The sequence below is a fragment of the Trichosurus vulpecula genome, chromosome 2 (assembly GCF_011100635.1).
Source record: "Trichosurus vulpecula isolate mTriVul1 chromosome 2, mTriVul1.pri, whole genome shotgun sequence".
Lineage (NCBI taxonomy): Eukaryota > Metazoa > Chordata > Mammalia > Diprotodontia > Phalangeridae > Trichosurus > Trichosurus vulpecula.
The window spans coordinates 56,480,109-56,492,530 of NC_050574.1; positions in this window are offsets into that span (position 1 = coordinate 56,480,109).

Sequence of the window (12,422 nt, forward strand, 5' to 3'; positions counted from 1 at the left end):
GCTACTACTCTGCTCTAAAACCTTCAGCGACTCCCTATTGCCTCTGAGATAAAAATGCATACTCCTTGGGCTGGTGTTTAAGACCCTTTGCCATCTAGCTCCAGCCTCCCTTTCCTGCCCAGTTTCATTTTACTCTCCTTTGTGCCTCTGGATTTCTTTAATTTAAATTTTTAATTTTGAAGTCAAACACCAAATAAAATGAACATTTCCATATTCAAAGTAGAACAGAAAAAGACAACCGTACACGACACTATGAATCTCTATTATATAGAGTTTATTTTTCCTTTGTAAATGTATAATGAGTTTAACAAGTAACTTTCAAAGCTGTCTTGCTTGTCTCTTTTTCTTTCTGGCCTTCCATCTATTCTTCTCTGTTCATTTTAAAAAATAGTCATTTTTAGTTGTCTTCTTTCTCTTCTTTCTTTTTCTTCTCCTCCTCCTCTTCTTCATCATCCTCTTCCTCTTTCTTCCTCCTCTTTCTTATTCTTATGGCAGTCCTATCAATATTTCCATCCTCCTTAATACACACGCACACACAGACACAGACACACAGACACAGACACACAGACACAGACACACACAGACACAGACACACAGACACACACACACACACACACACACACACTGGAAAAACAAGAAAAAACAAAGTTTTTGTGATAAATATGCAATAAAACAAAATAAATTCTCATACTGGATGTGTCCAAAAACAGCTTTCTCTTTCTTCACTTTGAGTAGCCCTCTTTGTCAGGAGGTGGGCAGCAGGCTCCACCATTTTTTCTCTGGAGTCATGCGTGGTCGATCACTGTGTTGCTCAGAGTAGTTAAGTCTTTCAATGTTGTTGCTATGGTATGAATTGTCCTTCTGGTTCTGCTCACTTCAGTCCACCTCAGTTCATACAAATCTTCCCAGATTTCTCTGAAACAATCCCTTTCCTCCTTTCTTGTGGCTTAGTAGTATCCACTACATTCATACACTGTAATTTAGTCATTCCCCGATTAATAAGCACCATGTTCATTTCCAGTTCTTTGCTATAGCAAAGAAAGAGCTGTTATGTTTTTGTACACGTGAGTCCTTTGCCTCTGCCTTTGCTCTCTTTGAGCTCCACCAATCTAATTTTAATTGACTCCCTGGACCACTAGCTGTTCCCTGAATTGGACATTCCATCTCTGACCTTGGTAGATTAGCCCAAGCTGCTCCTCTTGAAATGCACTCCCTTCTTATCAGTGCCTCTCAGCATCCTCCTCATCGTTTGAGGCTCAGCTCAGCCACCACCTCCTCTGTCTACTCTTCCCTGATAGTTTCTCCATTGTTAGTGTTTTCCCCCTCTTCAAATTCCCCTGTGTTTACTTTTCAGGCCCCCTCCAGCAAATTCCACAATAAACATCTGGTCAGACTACATCTGGAGTACATTTTAGGACAGACTTGATAAACTGGAATGCATCTAAAGATTGGGAGAACCCCTTTCTTATCAAACCAGAGATGAAGTGTAAAAATATTTCCTTTTGAGAGCTTAGCCCCATTCCACCTGCATGACCTCTTGGGCTTTTGTTTCCTCAAAGAAAGAGTCTTTCAGGCCCCTTCTACCTCTTAATCCATGAAGACAACCAGCCTGGTGAGGAGACTATATCAGACAATATTCAGGTGGAAGAACTTGGGAAGTTTAGCCTGGAGAAAAAGAGAACTTCAAGATGATTGCCCAACAGCTCTAGAGTGTTTAAAAACTAACTTTAAAAACATTTAACATGTAAAGAGTAGGCACATAGAAGATGGATTAAATTGTTTTTTCTTGGGCCCAAAGGGCATAACTAGTAAACATCATAGGGGGGGTGGGAGGAGGGGAGAGAGTGTAGAGAGGTAGGTTGTCTCTAATTACATATCATGGTTTGAACAATAGACATTCTTCATCCACTTGGTTTACCACGTTTGGATAGTTAGTTGTTCTTTTATATAGAAAGTTTCTAGAATGTTCTGGGACTTGATACAATCAGTATAGTGCTATCTACCAACAGGAGCATCTGAAAGACTTCTTCCCATGGAATCTCTCTTCAAGTTGGACTTTATGCAGACTCTCTTCCAGGAATGCTTAGCTCTACTGAATCAAATGTCTTCTTTATAGTCAACAAACAATAAGTTTTTAAGTTTGAAAAATAGTTCTCCCCCACCCAAAGATTGGAGACCCTTGCTTTATATATTGGATGAATCTGTATTAGACTCAAAATTTCCAGCCTGCACAGAACACTTATGGGGTTGTTTTTCAAATGGATATATTGACGATATGTTTGAAACATAGTATGAGTCCTCTTTTCAAATAATCATCGTTTAGTTAGAATCATAGATTGTAAGAACTGGGAGACCATAGAACACATAAGGTCAGACTGGAATGGGTCTTAGAACACAGAAAGTCAGAACTGGGAAGGACCTTAGAACAGAGACTATCAGAGTTGGGAAGGACTGTAAAACATAGATACTATGCTACAGCATAGAATGTTCTCCTATCAGAGTAGGAAGAGCCCTTAGAACATGAGGTCATGGAGTGTGAGAACATTCAGGCAGGAAGATGGTCTTAGAGGTTGTCTAGTCCAGCACCTGCCAGAATGCCATTTCATAGCCTCTCTGGGAAGAGAAGAACCGTGAGTTCTCTTCTTCCCTTTTCTCCTCCTGCCCTTCTGTTTGGGGAATCCTGGCCATCGTTCAGGGGCCATCCTGAGAAGCAGACAGGTAATGAGGTATCTGGAGCACCTGAGGCTCAGGCTTCAGGATTCCAGGGCCAGCTCAGTGTGTTCTCTGCCAGTCAGGAATTCAGCCCGAGGGCAGTTGCTTCCCACCGCTCCCTGCTGCTGGTTTGTGGTTTTGTGCTGAGGATAGGTGGCAACCTGCTGCTCCTGCCACTCACTCTGACTGACTTTGGGGGCCTCGGGAATGGGGAGGGGCTGGGAATTTGCTGAGAAGCGGATGGGGCCCTCTTACTCTCCTTCCATCAAATACCACTGTTCAAAAAGAAAAAAAAGTCCAAGGAAAATTATGGGGGAAGTAGTGGAATGAATCCAGATATGAAATAAATCATCAAATCCTAAGAGTTTAGGGGGTTTTTGAATATAGAATGTTGGAACATAGAACATCAGAGCTGTAAACACCTAGAACTTAGAATGTTGTAGCTAGGACAAATCTTGAACATAGAATGTCAGAGCATTCCAGACAACATGACCAGCTGTTAGACAACAGATAATATCGGAGTTCAAAGGACTGGAGGTTGTGGTGGGGGAAGGTAGAGTGTTAGTTTGCCTGAGGAATCAGAGAAGGCTTCTGGGAAGGGAGAGGGCCTATGCAGGGCCTTGAATCTTGAATTGGATTTAGATGATTGAAGGAGAGGGAGTATCAGACACTGACTTGGGAGTTGGCAGACCTGGGTTCTAGCTCTGATACTCTGTATTCTAAAGGTCTTCCCAGCTTTGACATTCTCTATTTTAAGGCCCCTCCCAGCTCTGATATTCTGTGTTCTAAGGGCCTTCCCTGCTCTGACATCCTGTATTCTAAGGCCACTCCAAGCTCTGACATCCTCTGTTTTAAGAGTCCTCCAAGCTCTGACATTCTGTGTTCTAAGGGCCCTCCTAGCATGCACATTCAGTGATGCCAAGAATGGACAAGTGCTCACATGCAGCTAGATGACCCCTCCAGGGAAAGCAGGAAATACTTGGAACTCTGGGCTCTCTTGGAACTCTGAGAAAAAGCAGCTCAGGGAGATGAGTGGCTGCAGACAAAGCCCCTTGTCACCTGGAGGTGTGGGGCAGAGGCTGTCAGGGAAAGAATGTGTGAATGGATCTGGAGGAGAGGAAGTGCCTTATCAGGCTGCTTTTCTCCAGGCAGCTAGAGTGGGGAAGGTCAGTTTCTTTTCAGGACCACCAGCCAGTCAAGTTTTTTAATGCTCTCTCCTCTCCTTCCTGGCAAGAAATGGTTAAAAAACATTAGCAGAGTTTGGGGGAGGAGAGATGGGGGATCGTTTGTTAATTTACATGTGGTTTGCATATGGTAGTGCGGTGCAATTCAGAAACCCTGACTGTTCCTAGGACATAAATGTTTAGTATAATTTACTTCCACTGTGACTGAGCCAAACCACCAACCCCTTTCCTTCAAGAAATCCCCTTGCAGCCCTGGTTGTGCCCCACTCTGGACACACTCCATCCTCTCCAAGTCAGGGACTAATCATAATAAAAGTAACAAGAACCGCTGACACTTATTCTCGGCTTTAAGGTTCTCGAGCTGTTCCTCCCGCTGCCCTTTGGGGAGGTGGGGTTATCATCCCCATTTTCACAGATGAGGGACACACAAGCAGTGGGTAAGCTTCCGAAGTCAGATCCTCACCCACTACCTGACTCAACATCCAGCTCTCCGTCCCCTCCTTCTTCTCAGGGAGCGCCACCGTGAGGTACGTGGCGTGGTGAGAGCGTGTATTGGGAAATGGAGAAAGCTGGCTCATTTATATTTCAGAAGTTACTGACTCCTTGGGGCCTGTAATTAGTTGAAGGAATATATGTCCTTTCTTTCCTGGGAGAGGGTAGGGGGCGATAGGGGCAGAAGGCTGCAGACACTCAGATATGTGTTGGTTTTGCTTAAGTGGTTTTTTTTTGTGAGAAGAGAAGGCTCACTGGGTGGGGGTGCTGAGGCTAGGGTTATAGAGAGAATGGTGGGCTGCTGTATGTCTAGGAATGACAGACACAAAAAAATTAACTTTTAAAAATTTACTGGCCACACCTGGGGGGGGGTTATTTCTTCCCTGGCACTTAGCCCACAGACATGACCACATTCATCTTCCCTTCCACATACAGAGTCCTACTTCCAGGTCAGGGCTGCAGAGGCACAGGATGGTGGTGTTCCTGAAAGTCATGGGGAACTGAGTTAAAGGCAGGCCTCTCTCCCCAACAATCTGTATTGGTATAACACACTTTGGAGGTGTTACACATGCCTTTCTCACAATGGATAATGAAAAGCTCACTTCAGCATTGGCGGTAAACACAATCTGGAGGTGTCACCCGGACAGGATTCACACTCAATAATGAATGGGGCTCTGAGATTGAGAGTCAGCCCAGCCCGACAGAGAGAGGCTGTGGTTGCTCAGAAAGCGTCCCCACCCAGGACCCTGTACACCTGGGATCCAGCCCCATCTCCACGGTTACTAACTCACTCTTTGAATTGGAGCAAGTTTCTTCCCCTCCCTGGGATGCAGGTTCCTGATCACTAAAATGAGGGAATTAGACTAACCAGGAACTTAGATGTTGTTCTGGGGTTCCTCCTAGCTCAGACATTCTGTGTTCTAAGGCCCTCCCAGCTCTGATATCCTGTGTTCTAAGGGCCCTCCCAGCTCTGATAACCTGTATTCTAAGGCCCTCCTAGCTCTGATATCCTGTGTTCTAAGGGCCCTCCTAGCTCTGCCATCCTGTGTTCTAAGGGCCCTCCCAACTCTGACATTCCATGTCCCAGGGGCACTTCCAGTTCTAGCATCATCACATTCAATGTGAACTAGCTTGCCATTGTTCCTCAGTAAGTGTAGCATGCAGAATTGATTATAGTCATGCAGTTTCACTCTGACCCACAGCTGAAACAGTCCTGAGAGAGCATCTCATCCAGTCCGTTCATTTTACAGATGAGAAAAGTGAGGCTGATTTATCTTGCCAGAGGTCATAACAGGTAGTAAGTAGTAAGCAACTGAGCAAAGATGGCAAAGATACCAAGTTTTTTTTTGTCCTCCAAATCCATCATTCTTTCTACTACAACAAGGTCTCCTCTTCATTGCTCTGAATGCTAGACCTCAGGCAGTATGGTTTAAAATTGACTTAACTGTATGAACAGTTACATCACCCTATTGGCTGATATCAAGCTTGTGGGCCACTAATATGCTAGGGTCTTTTTCACATGGACTGCTTTTTTTGTTCATCTTACCAACTTCTCCTAAGGGGCAACCAGAGAGCTAATCATGATAAGCATTCCCAGAGGAACAACCAATGGGGGATTCTCTGTCCTCAACACCCCACCCCCACTCCAGAAAGAAGAAATGGCACCTTCTCCGTCCTGTCCCTTATTCAGCCTGAGTTGATGACTTAGGAGGGGATGTATCATTTTGAGGCAGGGGCTCCCTCCCTCCTCAGCCTGCCAGCTTCTCTTAGCAGCGGGGTTGGGGTTGGGGGTTGGGGGCTGGGGGGATGAATGTGTTAGCTTAGAATCTATCTCCATCCCTGCTCAGTATGTATGTGTGTTGGGGGGGGGGGGGGTCGGGGAGGAGGGAGGAAGTCACCATCTGTGTTTTCCGATAAAAGAAAATGAAAATTGAAGCCCATTAAAAATAACTCGATTGGGATTCCGAGTCGGGCTCCAAACCCTGCTGCGGCAGAGAAAACAGCTCCCAGAGTCAGTGCAGTGACAACAGCAATCATTTGAGGAGGAAAATCTCACTCAGAGTTTTCAGAGAATGTCAGAGCTAGAAGGGACCTTAGAATGTAGAATGTGAGAGCTGGGAGGGAGCCTAGAACACAGGATGTCAGAGCTGGGAGGGAGCTTAGAACCCAGGATGTCAGAGCTGGGAGGTTGCTTAGAACCCAGGATGTCAGAGCTGGGAGGGCCCTGAGAACCCAGGATGTCAGAGCTGGGAGGGAGCGTAGAACAGAGAATGTCAGAGCTGGGAGGGAGCTTAGAACACAGGATGTCAGAGCTGGGAAGGCCCTTAGAACACAGGGTGTCAGAGCTGGGAGGGAGCTTAGAACAGAGAATGCATGAACTGGGAGGAACTTTAGGAAATAGAGTGTTAGAGCTGAGAGAGATCTTGAGTCTAGAAGATCAAAGCCAGGAGGGGTGTTAGACATAGAGCAACAGGACTAGAAGGGGCCTAAGCTTCAACTATTACAGCTGGAAAGTCACTTGGGGACAGAAAATGTCAGAGCCAAAAGAGACTTAAGAACACAGATGGTCAACTAGCATTTATTAAGCATCTACTATATGCCAGGCACTGTGCTAAGTATCAGAGGTAGGAGGGACCAAGAATAGAGAATTTCAGAGTTGGAAAGAACCTTGGAACATTAGATATCAGAACCAGAAGGGACCTTAGAACATAGGCCATATGTCAGAGCTGCAAAGAACCTCAGAGGCCATATAGTTCCACCCCTTTATTTTACAAAGGAGAAAAACAAGTCTCTGACTGGTTTGTTGGGGGGGAGGGGTCACCAGGTCACACACCTGGTAAGTATCAGAACTGGGATAGGAACTCTTTGCTCCAAGTTCAGCTCACTTTCCACACAACCACCCCTCCTCCCTGCCCTGCTTCCCTCCCTGGAGTGTTTTTGAGGACCAAAGGACAGGATGGATGTGAGAACCCTTTCTAGGCGGATGCCCTTTCCTCTGCCCCTCAGTAGGGTCTTTAGTCCCTCCAACAAAGCAAGGAGATGAAAGGAAGTGAAACCACCAAAAAACAAATCAAAAGCCAGAGGGCCCAAGGGTTCTCTGTAGGCCAGGCCCTGGTTGGTCCCTCCTGAACTTAAAAGGCCCTGAAGGGGGGTGGAGCAGTACTGAACACCTTGTGGGGAGCTGGGATCTTCCAAGCCTCCCCTCTGAGTTTGATGTCAGTCACCAGGTACAGAGGGACAGAGAAAGAGAATGCTAAGTCAAAAGGAGAAGTCTTGGGTTTGAGGCCTAGCTCCATCATTCAGTAGTCCTGTGATCTTTGACAAGACCCCTAAGGTCTTCAGTTTCCTCACCTATAAAGGAGGGGAATCTTCCCAGTAGGCATTCAGTTCAGACATTCTAAATTCAGCCATTTATTCATGCATACATTCATTCCACAAACATTTATTAGATGCTTGTTGTGTGCAGAGCCTCATGCTAGACACAAAGGGTGTGTCTGTGTGTGTGTGGGGGGGGGTAGATATAAAACTACCCTTGCCATTTGTAGTTTATTAGGAGGATATATACACAGAGAAGATTGTAACAACATCGTACATTGGAGAGGGGTATTATGAATGTTGCCGTTTGACCTCCCAGAGGAGGTTGTTACCAACCTGGGGGCTTAGGGAGGCCCTGATGAAGGAGATAAGTTTGGATGTGGGCTTCAAGCTTGAGTAGGAATTCAACAGGTAAAGGGAGAAAGAAGAGAGCAAGTTGTAGGAAGAGGGAATAGTGAGCAAAGTAAGAAGGACCATAGAACATTAATAGAATAAAGAGCAGGCCAGCGTGGCTAGAGTGTTGAATGCACAGTCAGGAGAGATATGAAGACAAGGCTTGTGAGGTGGGGTGGTGCCTGAGTAGAGAGGGCCTTGAATGCCAAGTGACTTTAGGGAGCTTCTGAAGATTAATGAGGAGGTGAATGATAGGACCATATGTGTGAGTAAGAAAGGCTATTTTGTGAAGGGAGGAGGGAGACAGAACTATTAGAAGCCTCCTGCAAAAGTATAGGTTGGGTGATAATGAGGGCCTGCTCTGTGGTGATGGCAATGGGCTTGGAGAGGAGGAGAAACAAGTAGAGACAGCATACATGTTCTAGCATTCTGTGTTCTAAGGGCCCTCCTAGCTCTGACATCCTGGATTCTAAGGGCGCTCCCAGCTCTGACGTTCTGTGTTCTAAGGGCCCTCCCAGCTCTGACAGTCTGTGTTCTAAGGGCCCTCACAGCTCTAACATCCTATGGTCAAAGGGCCCTCCCAGCTCTAACATTCTGGGTTCTAAGGGCTCTCCCAGCTCTGACATCTTGGGTTCCAAGGGCCCTCCCAACTCTGACATTCTCTGTTCTAAAACTGTATTCTCTGGTCCCAGAATCTGCATTGGCTGGGACCTTCAGGGCTTCCTAGTCCAATCTACACTTGAACAAGATTCATCTCCCCTGTGTGACTTGTGTCTGAAAGCCTCTGGTGCTCCCAGGGCAGACCCGTGCTCCTTGCAGATGGGTCTAAGCGGCAGGAAGTTTTTTCCAACATCAAGTCTAAGTTTGCCTGTTTGCAGCTTCCCCCGGCCCCTCATCCTGCCCTCTAGAGCTAAGCAGACCAAGTCTATCCGTCTTCCCTAAGATGGCCCTTTGAATGCTTGAAGATGACTCTCTTGTCCCCCTAAGTCTTCCAAGCTAAACGTCCTCCATCGTTTCAGCTGATCATCATGCGGCTGGACCTCATGCACTCATGCACCTCTCCCTCCTGCTCCTCTTCGTCCAGACACTTTCCGTCTCTGGTGCCCTTCAACAATGTGACTGACCTGAGCACAGCATTGCAAGAGTGGGCAGAGCCAAAGTCTGCAGACCTGCCACCTCCTTGTTCCTACTCCCTCTACTTTTCTTTCTGACATCTGAGATCTCATTAACTTTCATGGCTGCACCAGAAGCCCTAACTCTTCCAGAAGAGCTGCTGTCTGGTCATGTCTCCCTCGTCTATCATCTGTTCCTGACATTCTGTGTTCTAAGGTCCCTTCCAGCCTCTGACTTGGCGTTCTGGGTTTTCTTCCCAGTGTGTGACCCTTGAGGTGCTGGCTCTGCCTTGCCTTGGGGATTGGCAGGTGGGGCAGTTATGGCACAGATCTCAATCTTGGACAGAAGGGTTTTGTCCAGCGCCCTTTGCTACTTCCTCTGCTGTTCCCAGGCCAGCCGATTCCCGATTACACGGGGATTTGATGAGCATATGGAGGGTTGGATCAAAGTGGTGGTGTACCCCGGCTGCCGCCGAGGCCCAGCAAGCAGTACCCCCTCCCTTTGGGTTTCATCTGCCATAGCCGTGTGCCTTTCCCAGGGGGTGGTAATGGAGGCCTCTTTGTCTCACAGGCAGACCGTGTGTTCAGTGGGCGAGGGGGGGAGAAGGGGGTAGGCAGGGTAGGCTGTGGCTCAATGAGATATGTGGGAGGTAGAAAACTCCTGGAACCTTTGTGAATAAGAGTCTGCATTTCTATAGTTCATCAAAGTTTGCAAAGCTCTCTTTCTACAACAATCCTATAAAGCAGTGGAGTGCAAAGATAACTATCCCCATATTCCAGATGAGAAAACCAAGCCCAGAGAGGAGAAATTATTTGGAGGAATAATGAAAAAGCCAAGAATAGAATCCAGATATGTGAACTCTAGGTCAACTGTTTTTTTCTGTTGTCTCAAAGGCAAACTAATCAGGGATCCCAATCTCTAAATTGGTTTAAAATAGAGATTCCTGCCATCAATTCAGCATGGTCCAATGGAAAGATCAGTGGATTTTGCATCAGAAGACTAGGGTCCAAAACCAACTCTGACATTTACTACCTATGTGTCATTTTACCTCAGTTTCTCCATCTGTAAAATGAACTGGGCTAGATTGCCTCCAAAGTCCACTCCAGCTCTGAATCTGTGTTCTAGCATAGTTAGGTGGCTTAGTGGATAGGCACCGGGCTTGGAGTCCGGAAGACCTGGATTTGAATCTTACTTCATATACTTAACCAGCTGTGTGACTCCTGGAAAATCACTTCATTCCTCTGGCCCTCAGTTTCTTCATCTGTAAAATGGGATAATAATGGCACCCACCCTCCAGGGTTGTTGTGAGATCCATATGAGATAGCGTACACAAAGTGCTTTGCGAACCAGAAAGCGCTACATGAATGTTAGGGATTTCTTCTTGTTGATGCTGGGCAGTTCTTCCAAACTCTATGTCGCAGAGGCGTCAGGCTTCATCGGGTGAGGGAATCACTCCACCTAGAGAGTTCCCTCTACAGATGAAGTCATAGGTGCAGTCAAGACAAGCAGCGCATATTTCAGGGTCTGCTCTGTGCCAGGCAATGTGCTAAGCCCTGGGGACACAAAGAAAGACACAAATAATTCCTGCCCTCAAGGAGCTTACACTCTAATGAGGGAGACAACATGCAAACACCTATAGACAAACAGGCTAAAAGACAAGAAAAATTGGAGATAATAAACAGAGGGAAAGTGGGAAAGGCTTCCTGTGGAAGGTGGGGTTTTAATTGGGACTTGAAGGAAGCTGGGGGCAGAGATGAGGAGGGGAACAGTTGCGGGAATGGTCGACATCCACTGAAAATGTCTTGTGCAGAGAACAGCAAAACCCTGGATTACAGAGAACCTGAACTCAAGTAACGTATCAGAAGACTGGAAAGGTAGGAGGAGGCTAGTCTACAAATGGCTTTGAATGCCAAATAGAGCATTTTGTATTTGATCCTAAGCAATAGGGAGCCACTGGTATTTATTGAGGTGGGGACTGACATTACTTTTAGGATGATTAGTTTGACAGCTGAGAGATGGATAGACTGAAGTGGGGAAAGACTTGAGGCAAAGCAGCCAAAAGGCTGCTGAAATAGTCCATGTACTAGGGTAGTGGTCATGTCAGAGGAGAGAAGAAGGTGTAGGTGAGAGATAATACAATGGTAAAATCAAGAGGACTTGGCAATAAAATACTGGGGGGCAGCTAGGTGGCGCTATAGTGCACGGAGCACTGGGCTAGCAGTCAGGAAGACTCATATTCCTGAGTTCAAATCCAGCCTCAGACACTTAGTAGCTGTGTGACCCTGAGCAAGTCACTTCATCCTGGTTGCCTCAGTTTCCTCATCTGGAAAGTGAGCTGGAGAAGGAAATGGCAAATTGCTCCAGTATCTTTGCCAAGAAAACCCCAAATGGGGTCATGGACAGTTGGACACAACTGGAAAGACTGAACATTCTGGATGTGGGGGGAGGGGGACGGCAGGAGAGTGAGAGAGTGAAGAGCTGGGGACACCTTAGTTTTGAGCCTGGGTGATGGGGGGGGTGATGGTGGTACCCTCCATATTACTAGGAAGGATAGGAAGAAGAAAGGGCTGGGAGGAGGAGGGGAAGATATCACGTTCAGTTTGGGCATGTTGAGTTTGAGATGTCCATGGTATATTTAGTCCTGAGTTTGCTATCATTATTATTATCATACAATGCCAATTACCGTAATTTACGGTCAAAAAGCAATGGCCAACAACTTCTTTCTATCCTCATTCATTCTTTTGGACGAACAAGGGAACAGAAAACCACCGATTGTTAATAATTCTAACCCTCTTATCACCATTTGCCAGATGGGCAAAGCCAGCAGAGAGATCATGTAAGTTCTACGACAGAATTAGTCCTATAATTAGCCGAATTCAGGTTTGTTTTTTAATACTCCCGTGTCATTATGTAGTAGCTGACACAATGAGGATTAGTAAATGAAGCAGTGTGATGTGATGGAAATTACACTGGACTTGGGGTCAGGAGGGCCCTGGGTTTGAATCCCGCCTCGAACATTTGTGTCAGGCAAGGCTGATTGTTGGAACTTTCTAAGTCTTGCCTTCGATCTCTGTGATCCCTTATAGGAACAAGCTAAAGCTTGCATGATGCTTTATAAATCTTGGGATCATGGGAAAGGAACCTCAAGGCCATTGAATCCAGTTCCCTCATTGTACGGATATGGAACCGAAGCTTGTTTTTGCTGTTGTCTCA